Source organism: Cibotium barometz, chromosome 33 (genome assembly GCF_041138505.1).
Source record: "Cibotium barometz isolate CiBa-2024 chromosome 33, ASM4113850v1, whole genome shotgun sequence".
NCBI lineage: Eukaryota > Viridiplantae > Streptophyta > Polypodiopsida > Cyatheales > Cibotiaceae > Cibotium > Cibotium barometz.
The window spans coordinates 12,197,067-12,217,121 of record NC_141078.1 but is presented as its reverse complement, the minus strand read 5'-3'; the positions used below and the strand labels follow the sequence as shown (position 1 = coordinate 12,217,121).

The 20,055-nt window shown below is 41.7% G+C and overlaps 1 pseudogene; it reads left to right on the top strand.

The window, feature by feature from the left end:
• Window positions 1–11,516: 11,516 nt before the first annotated feature.
• LOC147619308 (polyadenylate-binding protein 2 pseudogene) lies at window positions 11,517–19,606 on the top strand (annotated as a pseudogene).
• Window positions 19,607–20,055: the final 449 nt, after the last annotated feature.

Genomic DNA, 20,055 nt, shown 5'->3' with positions numbered 1-20,055 from the left:
CAAGCTAGAGGATAATTGCCAACCCAAATGCTCCCCAAGGCCAAACCATTCTCACCCACACCCTCAGCTTTACCCTACAACACATCACTGGTGGGTCCCTAAGCCTCTGTTTCAAGCTTAAAACTACTATCAAGGCAATCTCCACATTTGGGTGCCCAAACCACAAAGGTACCCCATTCCTACCCTTGTCATCTTGTCGTTATTACCAACATTCCAATGGAAGCCCAAAGTGGCCTCCATCACTACTACTGCATAGGATAAAGGGAAACAAAAACTTCACGAAGCACCCTTGTACCTCCAACCAAAGCCCATATCCCTAACTATGATATACCCTTGACTTTGGCTACTCCCCCACCACTCATTATCCAGCAACCTTGGTGTACTCCCACTCAACCCTCGACTACTCCCTCCTTGAAAGCCTTTGAACTTCTAAGGGATATACCAAACTTGCCACCACCAAATTGGAGCCGTCTTCTCACTTTGCTAGACTGTACACAGAGTCAATACAAAACCTGCCATGGGGTGGTGGCTACATAACCCAGGGGTACAAAACCTATTTGCAGGGTGCCCAAAAAAAATGGAAGCCATGGCCATACCCTTGTCAAGCCACGGCCGTACCCTTCTGAAGCCATGGCCATACCATTCTATATACCACATACCATGGCCGTACCTTGGAGAAGTGTAAGATCCCTGTTCCCGCCGAGCAATGGATTCGGGGTACTGACAGCGGAAGTAGCGCTTCTCGCGCGGGACAGGGGTCCCACACTCGGGGCCTCGCCCACGGATATCCGGATAAGAGACTAATCCGTCGGTTGTTCCAAAACCGAACCCGAAAAAAAAACTTCCTTAACCGGAAAGCACGGGCGATTCCACCAGGATAACTTTTTACTCTAACGTAGTCAAGATCATTTCTGATCGAGATGATCCGATTACATCTATAAGATACTTAGTCAGTTCAAGGAAGAAACTTGCACTTGGATCATTGGGATCAACGCTTTTTTTCCCCATTCAAGAGGCACAGCCGTTGATTCCTATCCATAGAACAGTTACTGTCCGGGATTGATTTTTTTTTTCTATCGTAAAAACAAAAGTTTGAGTCTCGATTTACGGATCCATCAGTCCAGCCTAACCCCATCCGATCCCATGGGTTAGCCAACCGCCCAACCACTGTAGTGATGGGATCCAATTAAAAATTTGGTTAGGTTTTGTCCCGGGTACCAAGGAAAAGAGTTCCAAGGCCCCCTAGCCGGATGTTCATGCAAAATAAAGCTAGTCACACCACTCACACACCCAATATGAAATTGCCCTTTTTCAACCAGATTCAACCAGTTTAAAACAATCCTTTAATAAAACCATAGTATCATTGATCACCATCTTCCAATTTATCCAATTGATTCTTAATTTCCCATCATTCCTTCATCAGAGTATCTATGGCATCATTGGCAACTAGAACGCTCAGGAGCCGTTTCGATAGTTCCTAGCCCATAATACTTGGCAATATAATCACTTAACAAGATGGACTCTCGTTGAAGATCAGCAAGATCAACCAACAGATCCATATAAGGAGCCATGGACTCATCCATTGAAGACCAGCAAGGTCAATCAACCAGATCCATGCTCGATTTCAGAAAACAACTCCAACTCTGTTCCAATATCTTCCTCGACGCACGCGTGGGTATCCTAGGCAACCCAGAGCCCGAGCACCGTATGGTCAGCACCCTCTAGGATCCTTCGCAGGTAACCTAGCGCTTCACGCATAGGCCGCTTCCTTGGCCCCTCATCCACCGTACCGGAAGCTCACCATTTTAATCGCACCGAGGCTGGTCAAGACCTCGGCCGACCTTGCTACGCGAGACATCCTTCATTGACTCCCCGTCAGCAGTTGCAACTTTCTCATCACGACCTTAATCACAAGACGGTCAAAATGCTCCCCCCAGCATTCTTGACATAAATCAATCATTTACAGACAGCATTTACAAACAGCATTTACAAACAGTTTACAATACAATTTCTATTTTAACTTTCATTTTTCCACATTATCCCTCCTCAATCTACATTACTTATTCCATATTCCATTTATATGTATACTCATCCCATCACATCATTTCCATCCCATCAACTCAGATTCCCTCACATCACAATCGTATATTCACATCCATACATCCACAATTATATGCGTACATTCACATCTACATGCATACATCTACATCCCTATGCATACATCCACATCCACATTCACATTCACCTCTATACATCTACATCTACATGCATACATCCACATCTCCATTCACATCTACATCTATACATCTACATCTACATGCATCCATCCACCTCCACATCCACATCTACATCTATACATCTACATCTACATGCATACATCCATATCTCCATTCCCATCTACATCTATACATCTACATCTACATGCATTCATCTACCTCCACATCCACATCTACATCTATACATCTACATCTACATGTATACATCCACCTCCACATCCACATCCGTATCTATACATCTACATCTACATGTATACATCCACATCCACATCTATACATCTACATCTACATGCATACATCCACATCTCCATTCACATCTACATCTATACATCTACATCTACATGCATCCATCCACCTCCACATATACATCTACATCTACATGCAAACATCCACATCTCCATGCATAATAAAATTCTTTTAATTAATCTAGGATGATAGTTCCTAGAATATGGTAGGAAGTCCTCTTTTTATGCTTTGAATGAATTTATTTTATGCGTAATTTCTATAAAAATTTTGCCATAGCTCCGCTACTATGACTGATAAATCTCAAATTTTTTTTCTAAGGGATAAAGCTCATTATTAAAGAAATAATTAGAATGGTCTCTAATTGGATCATCAATCCATAATGGTCTCTAATTGGATCATTAAGAAAACAATTAGAATGGTCTCTAATTGGATCATCAATCCATAATGGTCTCTAATTGGATCATTAAGAAAACAATTAGAATGGTCTCTAATTGGGTCATCAATCCATAATGGATTGAATCATCAATGTGCATAAACTAAAAGCATAGCAAAAAGCCATTAATTTGGCCTCAAGCATAGCTTAATCTTGGATTAAGGAAAAGCTTTATGAAAAGCTTCATTTGGATTGAGAATGGGTCATGAGTATGACCATTTCTTGAGTGAGAGAGAGAAAAAAACCATTAGAATTTAAATATAAGTGGAAATTAACTTCTATAGCATTTATTAAATTATGTAACTCTTCACTACTATTCACCAATTAACTTCAATAGCATTTAAAAAAAAAACCATACCAATTAAACTTCTCAAGCTTGAGAGGGGTTGAGAAGAGAGAATCATTGAGAAATCATAGAAAAGATCAAAATTCAATATACTTACCTTATGATTTGCTTGATTCTTTATTCACGGTAGAGGCCCCCAACCAATCAATTGGTTTAGTATGTTGATGGAGCCACCAATGGGGATTGAAGAAAGAGGGAAGTATCAAAAACTAGTGAAATATTAAAGAATTCACAGTTCTTGGCTTAGGTAGAGTAGAGTAACAAGGCATAAGACACTATATATTTTAGCTTAGGTGGAGTAGAGTAACAAAGCATAAGACTCTATCTAATTTGGCTTAGGTGGAGTAGAGTAACAAGCACAAGAGACTATATATTTTGGCTTAGGTGGAGTAGAGTAACAAAGCATAAGAGATTATATTTTGGCTTAGGTGGAGTAGAGTAACAAAGCATAAGAGACTATATTTTGGCTTAGGTGGAGTAGAGTAACAATGCATAAGACATTATATTTTTTTCCACAAGGGGAGGCTTCTATTTATAGGAAAATTTGAGCTCCTAACCAAACAAACTGATTCTAGAATTTTCCAAGTCAGTTTGGTTGAATTTGGACTAGATTTGGACCTAGTTTGGTTACTTTTTGATTCGGTTTGGTTCCATTTTGATTTGGTTTGGTTCAAGAGAGATGAGAGATAAAAATATCACATTATTTTTGAGTTTAAAACTCATTCAAGCATGTGAAATATGCACCTCCTTTAAAGAATTCCCCTTCCTTACATATGTGTCAAAATTTTATTGCTCATAGTTTTTTACTAATAAACCTTGTACATTTTCAACTCTTCATCTTATGTGAAATGTGCACCTCCTTTAAAGAACTCCTCTTCCTTACATATGTGTCATAGTTTTTTTACTAATAAACCTTGTACATTTTCAACTCTTCATCTTATGTGAAATATGCACCTCCTTTAAAGAACTCCCCTTCCTTACATATGTGTTTATTTACTAATAAACCTTGTACATTTTTAACTCTTCATCTTATGTGAAATATGCACCTCCTTTAAAGAACTCCCCTTCCTTACATATGTGTTTGTTTACTAATAAACCTTGTACATTTTCAACTCTTCATCTTATGTGAGCATTTACTCAATTTTTGGGTATCTTCTTTTACAAATTGGATTTATCTCCTCCCTACACATGGATTGATGCTATTGGCCCATAGGAACCTTAATTGGACCATAGTCTAAAGATTTATGAAAATCTAGACCCTTAGGCTAAGGTTCTTTATACCTATTTCCAATTAATTCCAATTGCACATTGGAAAATTCTTTTTTAAATTTCTGTTTCAGGGGAGCTCATCTGAATTATAAGAGATATTTTTCTATCCAGAATTATTCAGAATCTGAATATTCTCTCTCTAGAATATTTTCTCTCTCTAGGTTAAAACAGTCACAAACAAGATCTCTTATATTTCAGAAAAGGAATTGATTACAGGAGAATATACTAGACATCAAAAAGGGGGTTGGGGGAGGAATCTTACATTCTACCCCACTTAAAAAACGCGAGATGTCCTCATCTCGCAACTTGGAATAATTTCGCAAGATGCACGAATATGAGACTTAGAGAAAAATTTTAATCACGATTAACCACCAAGAAAAGTCTTAAAGAGAGCAAGATTCAAAATAATAACAAGATTTAAACTTTATTCATTCTCGGAACTTATACAGTAAAGATAGAGAAACTCTTTACACTTCCATAAGCCCGTCCATCATATGGTCACAAAAGCAGTCCTCACAAGCTGCACAAGTATAGGGTAACTCATCTATGGGAATGATTCTGCTGGTTATTGCCGCACCTATCTCAGTGGTATGAGGTGATCTAACAAAAGGACCTCTGAGAGGCAAGCCAAAAACGGGGTAAAGGCATATCTTCTCATGAGGAAGAAAACACGCCAGTAAGAAGACCCGCTCAGAAAACCCAAGATGCCTTGATCTCATGATGCAGTAGTATCGGGGACCCAAACCCAAGGCTTCGATAACCATGGCCAAGCGGACATTGTTACGAAAGTGCTGCTGTCCCCAGGGTGTTACCCTAGTTATGTTTTGATAGGTCCGCCATTTGGTCTGCGCTACAGAAGTTCCTAGGTGAGGAAAAAGTGAGCGCTCATACTGTTCTATAAAGTCTTTCTTCACAGACTCTCTTGCGTCTTGAAGGTGAGAAATCATCAGGGATAAAACTAATTCCTGTTGCCAAGCCATGAAGGAGATTAAGAAAGAAAGGAGATTGATGGGAGTAAGATTACTGTGAGCGACAAGTAAAAGTTACGACTTATATAAAGGAAGGAGCTAGCGTAACCTAGAAGCCAACGGTAACTTGCCACTGAAGTTTTACCGTCTTTCCATGATTTGAGTTTGACACATTTTTCTATAGAAGGCATTAAGAATTTTGAGATAAGGAGATAAAAGAAGCTTGTAGGTTAAGTCACCTACTTTCATTGAATTCAGATATAAGGGTCACAATATCTGGGGGATAACTTCTTATACTTCCCAAGAGATAAAGAACTTCTTTTGGGCCGTACTCGAATGAAAACCAAAACCTTGGTATCCAAAACACCGATTCTCATTTCTAAACTCATTGTTCTAAATCCTTAAAACAGGTGGGACTCTTGAGAAGTATTCTAGGGAAAGGGTCTTCCTTTTTTAAACAGAAACTTTCTTTTATTTTAGAGAGGGAATAATTATAAGATCAGAAAGGGAGATTCTTACTCCTGTATACCTCGAAGGCTGGGGAGGAATCTTACATTCTACCCCACTTAAAAAAATGCGAGATGTCCTCATCTCGCCAAGTAGAGGACAACTCTTTTTCTTAAGATCCAATTTATTCTGGGGTTCCTTATATTCTGGTCAACCCAACAGAACACTGGGATAAATATCCCTTATATAGAACTCATTATCAAATAACAATTCATTCAGATCATATCATTCATATCTTTAACATGATAATGGTCCATTAGACCGAAAAGTTTCCTTCGAAACATTCCTCCACGGAAATTTCAGTCAAGCAAGTTCTCAATTTGACATCCCTTAACTTGATCTACCGGTCAAATATTAACAGTAGCAATCTAACAGCACACCCATTAACCTCATAGTGATTTGCTGAATTCATTATCATCATTCTAGTTATGAATATCATTACAGGGATTCGTCCCATTCCCCCTCATTGTGGTTTCATTATATTTCAACTAATTTTTTAAAAATCAACATTTTTCAATCAGCATTTTCAATCAGCATTTTCAATCAGAATCCAAATCAATTCATCCATTCTCAAACAGAATTAAAAATCATATCAATCACATGCAAAATCATCATCTGGATAGCATTAACGCTTATAATTTCAAGTCTTAGATTTACTCGTATATACTGTCAGTAAAGAGCTGCAGTATACTCTCGGTATATACGGGTAGTCACGGCCCTTGGAATTATAAGGTAAATACTATCATGTCTAGGCCTCAAGCAAGTCGGGAATTCTATATAATTGCGGTACTTCCATCTGAAGACCCAATTACCAAATTACGAGTTTCAGTTTGAATATCAAATTGTATGAATTATATCACACAATTATAACCTTTTGTGTTTCTTGATAAATTTTTGACCTATTTGTCTTCTCAGGTGATCTTTATTAACCAAAGGCTCTGATACCAACTGTAAGATCCCTGTTCCCGCCGAGCAATGGATTCGGGGTACTGACAGCGGAAGTAGCGCTTCTCGCGCGGGACAGGGGTCCCACACTCGGGGCCTCGCCCACGGATATCCGGATAAGAGACTAATCCGTCGGTTGTTCCAAAACCGAACCCGAAAAAAAAACTTCCTTAACCGGAAAGCACGGGCGATTCCACCAGGATAACTTTTTACTCTAACGTAGTCAAGATCATTTCTGATCGAGATGATCCGATTACATCTATAAGATACTTAGTCAGTTCAAGGAAGAAACTTGCACTTGGATCATTGGGATCAACGCTTTTTTCCCCATTCAAGAGGCACAGCCGTTGATTCCTATCCATAGAACAGTTACTGTCCGGGATTGATTTTTTTTTTTTCTATCGTAAAAACAAAAGTTTGAGTCTCGATTTACGGATCCATCAGTCCAGCCTAACCCCATCCGATCCCATGGGTTAGCCAACCGCCCAACCACTGTAGTGATGGGATCCAATTAAAAATTTGGTTAGGTTTTGTCCCGGGTACCAAGGAAAAGAGTTCCAAGGCCCCCTAGCCGGATGTTCATGCAAAATAAAGCTAGTCACACCACTCACACACCCAATATGAAATTGCCCTTTTTCAACCAGATTCAACCAGTTTAAAACAATCCTTTAATAAAACCATAGTATCATTGATCACCATCTTCCAATTTATCCAATTGATTCTTAATTTCCCATCATTCCTTCATCAGAGTATCTATGGCATCATTGGCAACTAGAACGCTCAGGAGCCGTTTCGATAGTTCCTAGCCCATAATACTTGGCAATATAATCACTTAACAAGATGGACTCTCGTTGAAGATCAGCAAGATCAACCAACAGATCCATATAAGGAGCCATGGACTCATCCATTGAAGACCAGCAAGGTCAATCAACCAGATCCATGCTCGATTTCAGAAAACAACTCCAACTCTGTTCCAATATCTTCCTCGACGCACGCGTGGGTATCCTAGGCAACCCAGAGCCCGAGCACCGTATGGTCAGCACCCTCTAGGATCCTTCGCAGGTAACCTAGCGCTTCACGCATAGGCCGCTTCCTTGGCCCCTCATCCACCGTACCGGAAGCTCACCATTTTAATCGCACCGAGGCTGGTCAAGACCTCGGCCGACCTTGCTACGCGAGACATCCTTCATTGACTCCCCGTCAGCAGTTGCAACTTTCTCATCACGACCTTAATCACAAGACGGTCAAAATGCTCCCCCCAGCATTCTTGACATAAATCAATCATTTACAGACAGCATTTACAAACAGCATTTACAAACAGTTTACAATACAATTTCTATTTTAACTTTCATTTTTCCACATTATCCCTCCTCAATCTACATTACTTATTCCATATTCCATTTATATGTATACTCATCCCATCACATCATTTCCATCCCATCAACTCAGATTCCCTCACATCACAATCGTATATTCACATCCATACATCCACAATTATATGCGTACATTCACATCTACATGCATACATCTACATCCCTATGCATACATCCACATCCACATTCACATTCACCTCTATACATCTACATCTACATGCATACATCCACATCTCCATTCACATCTACATCTATACATCTACATCTACATGCATCCATCCACCTCCACATCCACATCTACATCTATACATCTACATCTACATGCATACATCCATATCTCCATTCCCATCTACATCTATACATCTACATCTACATGCATTCATCTACCTCCACATCCACATCTACATCTATACATCTACATCTACATGTATACATCCACCTCCACATCCACATCCGTATCTATACATCTACATCTACATGTATACATCCACATCCACATCTATACATCTACATCTACATGCATACATCCACATCTCCATTCACATCTACATCTATACATCTACATCTACATGCATCCATCCACCTCCACATATACATCTACATCTACATGCAAACATCCACATCTCCATGCATAATAAAATTCTTTTAATTAATCTAGGATGATAGTTCCTAGAATATGGTAGGAAGTCCTCTTTTTATGCTTTGAATGAATTTATTTTATGCGTAATTTCTATAAAAATTTTGCCATAGCTCCGCTACTATGACTGATAAATCTCAAATTTTTTTTCTAAGGGATAAAGCTCATTATTAAAGAAATAATTAGAATGGTCTCTAATTGGATCATCAATCCATAATGGTCTCTAATTGGATCATTAAGAAAACAATTAGAATGGTCTCTAATTGGATCATCAATCCATAATGGTCTCTAATTGGATCATTAAGAAAACAATTAGAATGGTCTCTAATTGGGTCATCAATCCATAATGGATTGAATCATCAATGTGCATAAACTAAAAGCATAGCAAAAAGCCATTAATTTGGCCTCAAGCATAGCTTAATCTTGGATTAAGGAAAAGCTTTATGAAAAGCTTCATTTGGATTGAGAATGGGTCATGAGTATGACCATTTCTTGAGTGAGAGAGAGAAAAAAACCATTAGAATTTAAATATAAGTGGAAATTAACTTCTATAGCATTTATTAAATTATGTAACTCTTCACTACTATTCACCAATTAACTTCAATAGCATTTAAAAAAAAAACCATACCAATTAAACTTCTCAAGCTTGAGAGGGGTTGAGAAGAGAGAATCATTGAGAAATCATAGAAAAGATCAAAATTCAATATACTTACCTTATGATTTGCTTGATTCTTTATTCACGGTAGAGGCCCCCAACCAATCAATTGGTTTAGTATGTTGATGGAGCCACCAATGGGGATTGAAGAAAGAGGGAAGTATCAAAAACTAGTGAAATATTAAAGAATTCACAGTTCTTGGCTTAGGTAGAGTAGAGTAACAAGGCATAAGACACTATATATTTTAGCTTAGGTGGAGTAGAGTAACAAAGCATAAGACTCTATCTAATTTGGCTTAGGTGGAGTAGAGTAACAAGCACAAGAGACTATATATTTTGGCTTAGGTGGAGTAGAGTAACAAAGCATAAGAGATTATATTTTGGCTTAGGTGGAGTAGAGTAACAAAGCATAAGAGACTATATTTTGGCTTAGGTGGAGTAGAGTAACAATGCATAAGACATTATATTTTTTTCCACAAGGGGAGGCTTCTATTTATAGGAAAATTTGAGCTCCTAACCAAACAAACTGATTCTAGAATTTTCCAAGTCAGTTTGGTTGAATTTGGACTAGATTTGGACCTAGTTTGGTTACTTTTTGATTCGGTTTGGTTCCATTTTGATTTGGTTTGGTTCAAGAGAGATGAGAGATAAAAATATCACATTATTTTTGAGTTTAAAACTCATTCAAGCATGTGAAATATGCACCTCCTTTAAAGAATTCCCCTTCCTTACATATGTGTCAAAATTTTATTGCTCATAGTTTTTTACTAATAAACCTTGTACATTTTCAACTCTTCATCTTATGTGAAATGTGCACCTCCTTTAAAGAACTCCTCTTCCTTACATATGTGTCATAGTTTTTTTACTAATAAACCTTGTACATTTTCAACTCTTCATCTTATGTGAAATATGCACCTCCTTTAAAGAACTCCCCTTCCTTACATATGTGTTTATTTACTAATAAACCTTGTACATTTTCAACTCTTCATCTTATGTGAAATATGCACCTCCTTTAAAGAACTCCCCTTCCTTACATATGTGTTTGTTTACTAATAAACCTTGTACATTTTCAACTCTTCATCTTATGTGAGCATTTACTCAATTTTTGGGTATCTTCTTTTACAAATTGGATTTATCTCCTCCCTACACATGGATTGATGCTATTGGCCCATAGGAACCTTAATTGGACCATAGTCTAAAGATTTATGAAAATCTAGACCCTTAGGCTAAGGTTCTTTATACCTATTTCCAATTAATTCCAATTGCACATTGGAAAATTCTTTTTTAAATTTCTGTTTCAGGGGAGCTCATCTGAATTATAAGAGATATTTTTCTATCCAGAATTATTCAGAATCTGAATATTCTCTCTCTAGAATATTTTCTCTCTCTAGGTTAAAACAGTCACAAACAAGATCTCTTATATTTCAGAAAAGGAATTGATTACAGGAGAATATACTAGACATCAAAAAGGGGGTTGGGGGAGGAATCTTACAAGAAGCCACACCCATTCCATCTAGTTTTCCATAGCCATACTCTTGTGAAGCCATGGCTGTACCATTCTATATACCATATGCCATGACCATACCCTAGAGAAGCCATGCCCATTCCATCCAATTTGCCACGACCGTACCAACCTCAAGCCATGGCCGTACCAACTTCAAGCCATGGCCGTACCAACTTCAAGCCCATACCTTTTTGGTTGCCACGGTCATACCATTCTCTGCCATGCCCATGTCCTCCCTACAAAACTATAAAAAGGGGCCCACCACTTCATTTTCCTCACTCTTTGCTCTCTCCCTAGCCAAACCCTTGCCAAATCTTTTCTTAAGCTTGCACCTTCTTGCATCCTATCCTCCGCACAATGGCCGAACATTCAGACTCCTCCCTCAAAGTCCTCACCCATACCCCACAGAAGAAGAAGCATATAGCTGGGGGCCTCTTTGAAGAATATGCCAAGCTCCCCACACAGTTGTACCATCTTGGGGAGAACTTGATGCGTCAGGTCAGTGGACACACTATCCACAGCCTTATGAAAAATAATCATAAGGTGGAGCACAAGCTCCTGTATTATGCAGGGCTTTGCAAAGCTATCTCTCGCAGACCTTCCTGGAGCAGATTAGGCTTGGCAGTCTGCCCACACTGGAACCATGGGGCCCCAATTTGTTCAAATGCCTCTATTTTATCAAGACATACAATGCCAATGCTGCCATTGGATAGGTGTTGGATGCTATAGGCCAAACCCAGACCATCCATCTTAGTCTCCATGTGGTCCTCAAAGCCCTACACCTCCCAAGGATGGACTACCCATATGTTCAACTGACCAATGCCACCCGTCTTGCTCACGACACTTACCAAGGCACCACCACCAAGGATGGGGTGGAATGGTCGAACATCACCAAGGAAGAGCTTGTCATGTGGCTAGGGACCTGTCCTTTCTTATGATCACCAAATGGACAAACCATTTAGTAGGTGCAACCTATTTACACTCGTGAGATCCACTAGGACAACCTGCCAACTCGGCAGAGTACCTACACAAGGAGCTGCACTCCATAAGTGCAAACCCACATGGAAAGCTTGCCATCACACCCATGCTCACAAAGGTGTTATACCATGCCGCAAGGTGGGAAGAACTTCCCAAAGCCATCTAGCTAGAGGGTCCAAGTGCAGTTTCCAACCTCTCTCCCTCCCCCTGGCTCCTTTCCAACCTCTCCACCCCCTAAGCGCCATCACCCGCCAACAAGAGCAGGTTCCCCCCCACTCCAGTCTTGGCCCCAACACCAAGGCACAAGCCGCTGAAGCCCACTGTAAGGCTACTGAGAAGGAGGCACAGTGCAAAGCATTTTTTGACCAAAACTTGTACGAGAGACACAACCGCCGCCTCTGGGCTCCTCTCCATTCCCTCCTTACCTCCGAAAAGCCGGCCCACCTTTCCCTAGTACCTCCTCCCAATGTAACACATTGGAAACCCTCCGCTGGGTGCGAATCGACAGTTATGCTCACATGAGGCTTCCTCAGAAGGCATCCGTTCATCGCATGGGGAAGTGTCAGACTTTTCCCAAGGCTTCTCACACTTAGCCAAAGAGCTTATTAGTCAAATGACAGATTGCATGTACAAGCAGCAAGAAGTGGCGACCATGGCACATCAACAGATGTTGCTTGCACAAGGACCCAAGAGCAATAGAGTCAAGAACCTCTTCATGATGCCATCGTCCGCCAACATCAACATCCAACGGGCACTGGGTGGTGGAGGATAGAGAGAAAACCCTGGCGACCAACACCCTCTCCTTGCTCTCTGAGCTTCAACGACAGCTCTAGGCAATGCAAGAGGAAGAACAGGGTGGGCAATGCATGCCCTTTCTCTTGAAGCACAAGACCTCTCGACAAAAAGTAGCCAAAGCTGAAGAGACCCTCACAACACCAACTTTATCTTCCAGTAATACCGCTAAGTTGCAAAGAAATCCCTCCACCACAAAACCTCTCAACTCAAAGCCATGGAAGCTTAGGCCTCCCACCTCCCACCACCCCATCTGGCCATGTCCCCAGCACACTAGAAAAAAAGGTTGACGCAGTGATGGACACTGCCATTGAATTCCTCATCTCCCCAGAAACTAGCCCAACTCCTCGAGCTTCACTTTCAAACCATTCACTTGAATTTACTACAATATGATATTTTCATTGACTAATCCCTCTCCCAAGCCACCTTCTCCTATATCCTCACCAAATTACCCCTTCAAAGTGTCTCCCTCCAGGCAACCTTTTTCTTTCATGGCGGCCAGCATTCTTTCACAAACCCCACCACCTTTTTTGAACTCCCTACCCATCCCCACTAAGCCAATCTCATGAACTGGGCTTATCTCCTCCGCTTTAGGCAACCAACCGAGAAAACCAACCCAATTGACCTCGCAGTCCTAGACGGTCGGCTATGCCCTTACCCATACTCCTCCCCCCGCATAGTTGACACCCTTCATCCTCCACGGCACTGAATGGGATATTGTATACACAGCATACAAATCCCTATGCCTGCTATACAAGCTCCCGCCATATACAGTTGAGGGTCCCTCATCCTTTACCATCGGTGCCATCTTCAAATGCAGGTAATATAGGCCACAGGGATCATGCAATTTGATGACTCCCACGTGGCCTTTCCCATGGAGTTCACCCTCCAAGAAGCCGCCAAAGCCAAAACCTTATTCCACTCCAAGAGCCCTGACAACACCTCCTCCGATGAGAGCAACAACGATAATGATGATAAAAGTAGAGGAGCCCCACTAGGAAACCACCCCCATCAGCAACCCCCACCCTTATCTCCCCCGTATCAACCCCCTCCTCCCAGCCCATCTCACCCCAGCACTAGCACCCAACCCCCACCACACCCACCTAGCACCACCACACTTTCTCTCTTTCTCTCACAAACCTCTACACCCCCTCCTCCCAGCCCATCTCACCCCAGCACCAGCACCCAACCCCCACCACCCCCACCTAGCACCACCACACTTTCTCTCTTTCTCTCACAAACCTCTACACCCCCTCAGCTCCCCACTCCGCCTCCATCACCAACTCCTCCCTACCACTCTGAATATCCACTTAGGCCTTCCCATACCCCTAAAAGACTTACCCTTGACATTGACAAGGCCTCCCTCTTTATTTACCGCAACCCTTGTCGCCTTTGCCTCATTATTGTCCAACCCTCCACCTTTGTCATAAGTGCCGCCAATCGACATCCCTTCCCCCACACCCTTGGAGGAAGGGGAAATCCCCCCACACCCACCGTGAGAGAAGGAGAAGGTAAATCCATTGCTAAACCCCTCAGCTGGCATGATCCGTTAGATCAGGCAATAAATATCTTACTCAGTCAACAACTCTAGGTGGTCCCCATCGCCAGGGTGAATGACCACATGGACATCCATGTCATATGGCCATACCTTAATGCCAAACATTGCAACTAGAAGCACGAGCACCCCCCTTGTCCAACGTGGAGGCTACCACAGGCCCCCTGCTAGCTGCTCACCCCATCACATTTGAACTCATGGGCGAGCAGCCAGCCTAGCAACATCCTTTCCTCCTCAAGTGATTCATTTGGGACCAGTACTACAAGATGTCGTGCCAACATTGCATTGATCAAGAATATGTACCCATCCCGTCTTGCTGGGCCTGGAACCTTTTCCATCAAGAGCAAGCAAAGAACCCAAATCTTCTCTACAACTTTCGTTGGTTCACTCCTCCACCATGCTGAAATGCTTCCATGCCTTCATGGTCGATAGATACAAGAAGGTGTCGGATCTAGCCGTGGTGTCCACCATCCAGGTTTTCAACCTCATCATCACTCTCTTAGAAACCTTCCCGGATTGGCGGCACTACCACGAGGGTAGTCAAGGCTTGGTCCCCGACCTCAACAAAGGCCCCAGTCTGAAACAACTTTTCGGCTACTACTCCAAGTTCATCGAGTGGAATGCCTACCTAGCACCTACAGACGTTTGAAGATATGATGGAGACGGCCTTTTTGGACAAGGTACAAAGTCTTCCATCAAGCCCCCCCACATCGTAGAGCGAGACTTCCTCCACACTTATTCAATCTACTACCGCTAGATCCCTTGCCATTTCTGAGGATGGACCTGAATTCAGGAGGGGGGTATGTTAACCACACTAGCTAACATCGTTTTTCAAGTGTGGTTACGCTTCTTCTAGTCCAACATTATGTAACCACGCTATGCAATTATTGAGAAAAGATATATGGGATGACCAAGCCTATGACTTGTGTAATGCCAGTCTCATAAGAATGAGCTAGATGTACATAGAGCTAGGAAGCTAATTTTGGGTCCCCAAATATAAATGGCCATCCAACTATTGTAAAAAGTGAGCTAATGTATATAAATGATTTATGGAATATGAAAAGAAACAATCCCATTTGTCACAATTGAGTCTTGCCTTGTCTCTCTCTCTCACACACTCTCTTGTGTTTATGGTTTGTGAATGTTTTCTTGCTTGATTTTGGTGTATTCATGGAGTGGATGATGTTAGTCTAAGCTTCTCTTCTCTTCTCCTTTCTCTTGTCTCCCTCTCAATATCCCTCTTGCATGCACATTGGCATTGAATAGAGGTAGAGCTTTCCGTAGCTCCCTTCTTCCTTGCTTACTACCTAGCTTGTGGATCTCTATTTGGGTGACACAAGTGGAGGTGGAGTGAGCCCTAGCGGCCTCATGTAGGGGAGTTAGCCCTCATTAGGGTTGGCTAAATGAAAGTCTCTGAATCAACACTTGCATGGTATCATTCTCTTCTTCTTTCCCTCTCCTGTGCAAGGTAGTATGTTTTGGTTAACAGCCAAGCATGACTAATGTGTTAACCAAATATTTGGTTAACGCATTAACCATGGTTCATGCTCAGGGGGTTCACCTAAAAATATGTAAGTATACCATGTGAGCTCAAATATTTGGTTAACACATTAATTAGTCTTCATGTTATACACTTGGGGCTCAAAAGTTGTAAGGTCAATCACAGCAACTATATTAAGTCCACTAGAACTTCACTTTTTATGTTTTTGGGCAGCCACAATGTGAACACATGGCCCAAGTAAACTAGTGAACCCTTACTAATGTTCATATTAAGTCACCTAGAACTTCACTTTTTATGTTTTGGGTGGCCACAATGCAAACACATGGCCCAAGTAAATAACTAAACTCTCACTAATGTAATGTATACTCTTACACATAATTAAACACCTCTTTGTTCAAATTGTGTGTGTGTCTAAGAGAGTGACAACATGAAAGAGAGTGAATTCGTGAGAGAGTGTGTAAGATTCCTCCCTCCAGTTTTTGAGGTGTAAAGGTGTAAAAACCTCCCCTTCTGTTCTTGTAATTATTTCCCTCTCTGAGATAAAAGAAAGATCTTGTTTTACCCTATTTTGGCCTAGAGAGAGAAAAAGTCTAGAGAGAGATAATCCTAAATTAAGATATCTTTGGATATAAAAATCCTCTTAGTGTCTAAAATGGATTCCCCTGAAACACAAATTCAAAAAGAACATTCCAATGTACATTTGGAATTCATTGAAAATGTGTATAAAGGACCTAAGCCTAAGGGTCTACATTTTCAGAAATTTTAGGATTATGGTCCAATTAAGGTTCCAATGGTGGGCCAATTGGATTAATCCAAGTGTTGGGATGAGAAAAATCCAAAGAATAAAAGAAAATACCCAAAAATGAGTAAATGCTCACATAAGATGAAGAGTTGACTGAGTACAAGGTTTATTAGTTAAAAACTATGAGATATTACTAAAAAAATGAGATATTTTGGAATAATGCTGCATTTTTGACACCTTGGTAAGAAGAGAGGGACTCTTGAGGTAGGCGCCTAATTCACACATGTGGATGAGTTTTTAATTCAAAAAAATTATGATATTTTTATCTCTCCTCTCTCCTGGATTAAACTAAAAAAAAAGGGAGCCAAACTGGTCCAAATCTTGTCCAAATTGAGTCAAACTGAACCTAGAAATTCTAGAACCCAGATGGACTTGGTTAGTGGCCTCCCTCACCTATCGATAGATCCTTAGTCTTTTGTAAAAAAATCTGTGAACTATACTGTGGAGTGGAAAAAAGAACACGGAAGCAGGCCTCTATAGCTTCCCACTCCCCCAACCTCGGAATCACTAGCAACCTGGGGCACCACCAACACACTGGCTCGAACACTTCTCACACGACTCAACACACCACCCACACCAGAAGAACAGCCAAAACACGGGCACCATAGTCAAAGTAAACACCCACATCAAACACATACACTTCCATTGTGTGCATGACGAGGTAATCGAAGGCTCGCACAAAGTGTGCTGTGAGAGTGTAAACATGTGGACTACACCACCAAACACGTCAATCATGCCTTTTCTTGCAAATCAACACACACAGGATACCAATACACAACCATAGCCAGATACATCACCAGTATCATTCATCCCTGAATTCCCAACCAACACTTCCATACATTCATACAAATTGATAATCAAAATAAAAATTCATAAATTGGTAATTGGGTCTTCAAATGGAAGTACTGCAATTGTATGGAATCGCTGACTTGCTTGAGGCATAGATATGATGGTATTTACCTTATAATTCCAAGGACCGTGACTACCCGTATACAGCTTTTTACTGACAATATATACGAGTAAATCTAAGACCTTGAAATTATAACCAAAAATGCTATCCAGATGATGAATTCAAATGCTGGTTGATATGATTTTAGAATCCTGGTTGAGAATTGATGAGTTGATTTGGATTCTGATTGAAAGATGATGATTCTTGAATTCTGATTGAAAGGAGATAAGTTGAACAAAGCCGCAATGAGGATGAATGGGACAAATCCCAGTGATGATATTGGTAATTGGAATGACAATTATGACTTCAGCAAATCACTATGAGATTAGTGGATTGTGTCGCGACAGATTGCTGCTGTTACCCTTTGACCCCCAGTAGATCTAATTAAGGGATGACAAATTGAGAACCTACATAACTAAAATTCCCATAGAGGAATGATTAGATGCAATTTTCGGTCTGATGGACCATTACTGTGTTAAGAATATGAATGAATTATTCTCTGATATAATGAGTTCTGTATGTTCTTCTTGTAGAAGGGATCTTTATCCCATGATTCAGTGGGGGGCTGACCAATCTAAAGAACCCCAGAATCAGTTGGATCTAAAAGGCTCGATTGGACTGCCCTCGTTTATGCTTTCAAACAAGTGGTGCAGCCCGGCGACAGGCTTGTAGTCCTGGGCATCATACCTTCGTCTCGTGACCGCTTCTGCTCTTGCAATACGCACTGAGAAAGGGCCTCTCTCAGTGCCGCTCATTCCGTTCTTTTAAAATTTACATAGTACAGTATCCACGACAGATGGAGATTAAACATGCACGTAGTAGAGGAATATACACAGAGGTTATGAAAGAGAGAGAGAGGGTGCGCGCGCGAGAGAGAGAGAGAGAGAGAGACTCTGGTCATTGCTTTTCTCTTGTTGTCTGTGTGCATGAGAGAGAGAGAGAGAGAGAGTGAGAGATAGAAAGACTCTCTCTCTATTAGAGGAGGAGAGTGAGAGAGGTTATCAGCATTCACAGAGGGCAGCCGCATGGAGAGGAGACGGCCGATTGTGACACAGCCGAGCATCCAAGGATGATAGCATAGCAAGGGGGCTGCTGCCATGTAAAGAGAGAGAGAGAGGAATAGAAGTGTGTGTGTGTGCATTGCAGGGAGCGATGGCGCAGATGGTGCAGGCTCAGCGGCTATCGTCATGCCTGCCTCTGCCGTGGGGCCACCCAGCCTGTACGTACGACCTCCCTCTACGTGGGGGACCTTGACCCCAGCATCGCAAAAACTCAGTTCTACGAGCTTTTCAACCAAGTCGGGCAGGTGGTTTCCATTAGGGTTTGCCGGGACCTGATGACCAAAAGATCTCTGGGATATGCCTATGTGAATTACAATAATGCGCAAGACGCATCTCATGCTATGGAGTTACTGAACTTCACCCCTGTGAATGGAAAGTCCATACGGATAATGTATTCTCATCGTGACCCGAGCATCCGCAAAAGTGGAGCAGCCGACATTTTTATCAAGAATTTAGACAAAGATATAGACAACAAGGCCTTACACGACACATTTTCTATTTTTGGCCCCATCCTTTCATGTCGAGTAGCCTTGGATGAGTCAGGCAATTCCAAGGGCCATGGCTTTGTTCAGTTTGAACAAGATGAGTCTGCCCAAACTGCAATTGAGAAAGTCAATGGCATGCTTATAAATGAGAAACAGGTTTTCGTTGGTCCATTTCTCACTAGGCAGGAACGAGATCTGGCTGGTGTTGGATCAAAGTTTAATAATGTGTATGTCAAGAACCTTGCTGCTGACGCCACCTCTGATGATGAACTGAAGAAGGTTTTTGAAGCCTTTGGACCCATCAGCCGTGTGATGGTGGGGTAGGGAGCCGCCATGTGTCGGAGTCACACCTTCACGGTGTGAGTCTCACAAGGCCAATGGGGTACCTATGGTGGCTAGCCTATGTAGCTAGGTCGACCGTGCACTTTGCATGGAACAAGGTTGCCAAGGCTTAATGGACATAGCCTGACCGTGAGGTCATGAAGAGGGGACTGGCTTGCAACGAAGGCAAAGGTACCGGGGTGCCAAGTTTCAAACGAGTCACTAACGTGATGGTGTCTTGGCTTAGAGAGGCCGCATGGCTCAAAGGACAGAGCCTAGGCCGCATCTTGGAGCCGACTGGCATACACATGGGCAAGGTACCATTATGGAGAGCTTAGCCACACTACTAAGGGGGATGCTCGTGAAAAGAGTACGCACACACCTAGGAGCCACATGGGTGGCGGACTAGTCATTTGGGCTGTTCAACATTGGGAGGTTATCATGGTAGACAG